Source organism: Scylla paramamosain, chromosome 2 (genome assembly GCF_035594125.1).
Source record: "Scylla paramamosain isolate STU-SP2022 chromosome 2, ASM3559412v1, whole genome shotgun sequence".
Taxonomy (NCBI): domain Eukaryota; kingdom Metazoa; phylum Arthropoda; class Malacostraca; order Decapoda; family Portunidae; genus Scylla; species Scylla paramamosain.
This window is the reverse complement of record NC_087152.1, coordinates 40472714-40474603: the sequence shown is the minus strand read 5'-3', so window position 1 is coordinate 40474603 and position 1890 is coordinate 40472714. Positions and strand designations below refer to the sequence as shown.

General features: G+C 39.6%; 2 non-coding genes across 2 annotated transcripts; one reads left to right on the top strand and one right to left on the bottom strand.

The window, feature by feature from the left end:
* Window positions 1–343: 343 nt before the first annotated feature.
* Window positions 344–416, bottom strand: Trnak-cuu (transfer RNA lysine (anticodon CUU)). Its single transcript has one exon. It is a non-coding gene; the product is annotated as a tRNA-Lys (tRNA).
* A 991-nt stretch (window positions 417–1407) lies between these two features.
* Window positions 1408–1480, top strand: Trnak-cuu (transfer RNA lysine (anticodon CUU)). Its single transcript has one exon. It is a non-coding gene; the product is annotated as a tRNA-Lys (tRNA).
* Window positions 1481–1890: the final 410 nt, after the last annotated feature.

Below are 1890 nucleotides of genomic sequence, written 5' to 3'. Positions count from 1 at the left end.
GTCTTGTTTCTAATTTTATACTTTATTACAACATAGACAAAAAAACAAGGACACTGAAAGATGCCAAGTCTCAGTCGCGACGAGAAAATCTGCAAGCACACTTAACTCTGTAAAACAACACAGTGCTTACCTGTGTGTGGCGCGTTGCTCACGTGCAAAGGGAAAGAAGCATTGCGCCAACACTTCACCAATCACTTTTAAACAGGAGTGGTGAAAAAGGCGTCCGTTACATCTTTCCCTCTTTAACTCGCTGTCTGCATTCGCGGGGTATTTCATCTTGAGCTGGTGATTTGTTGAATAATAATGTGACAAGGTATTCTACATGATGTAACAAAACCTAACTCGCCCAACGTGGGGCTCGAACCCACGACCCCGAGATTAAGAGTCTCGTGCTCTACCGACTGAGCTAGCCGGGCTTGTGAGAGAGAGAGAGAGAGAGAGAGAGAGAGTTTTAAGGATATTAATAGTTTTGGTCTTTTGTGTCCTTTATGGGAATAGGTGAGGCGGAAGAAACGGGCTTTTAAGTCTCTCTCTCTCTCTCTCTCTCTCTCTCTCTCTCTCTCTCTCTCTCTCTCTCTCTCTCTCTCTCTCTCTCTCAAACGACACACACAGTAATAGTACAATCTCTTGTGTTGAGTATTTTCAGTTATTGTAATATAACATGGGGCACTACACATACAACACTGTTAACAAAAATACAAAAGCTCCACAGTTTCTCTGCCAAAGTTGCTAATGGGAAAGCCAGGAAACATGACCATGTCACACCTATTTACATGAACTGCAGTGGCTCACTATTAAAGATAAAATAACATACGATACAGCAGTACCAATCTTTAAACATCTCAGCAATCTTTGTTCAGACCACTTGCTGGCTTTACCGACTGTCAATCAAGTCACTCGTGGCACTACACGCCAGCAAAATGATCCCTCTCTCTGAGAGGTCCAGGTATATGGAACCACCTCCCACCACATGTCACACGGGCCAGTACCATATTAGCATTTAACTTGTGACTAAAAAGAAAGAAAAAAAAAGCCTCTCAATGAATAATAAAGTTAATACTACTTTTAATTCTACATTCAGATTTTTTTAATTAAAGTTATTGTCTAATGAAATTTTTATTGGCTTTAGATTTTTTATTTCTCTTACTGATCCTAGAGTCTAAGTCAACTTTGTCTTAATTGTACCGCAAGCTTTATGCTTCTACGACTTTATTGTTATTTTTACATTTTATACATCTTATTTTGAGGATTATATTTTTATGCATTTTGGTGTTTCTCTTAAAGTTTTAATGTCTGTCTTGATTCTTTTGTGATAATACTAAGTTTTCCATGGTAATAAGAATAACCACTTTAAGTGGAAAATGAATCTATTATTATTGTTAAATTTATTATTCCATTATCTTACAAGCCCGGCTAGCTCAGTCGGTAGAGCACGAGACTCTTAATCTCGGGGTCGTGGGTTCGAGCCCCACGTTGGGCGAAATAAGTTTTGTTGCATCCAGCATAAACTAGAACACCCTGTCACATTACCTTTCAACAAATCACCAGCTAAAGGTCAGTGGAGACTGACACACAAAAAGTAATACTAGTAATCCTTATATAAACCTCCCTCAGCCCTCAGATGATCCCTCTCCACATATTGTTTATTTATCTATTTATTTCGCAGCGGTGTGGTGACTAGAGGCTTTGTCGCGACCACTCAAATGTTAAATGTCACTGATATGTGTCAACAGCAACTGCGACATCAACAATAATAATAATAATAATAACAATCATTATCATTAATATTCTACCAGTTGATCGCTGTGCCGCAGAGTTGTTCGTACGCAGCACGGCAGCCTCACACGCCACCGTGATCACTTCGTCACGCTGGTTGATGTCTCTGGACAC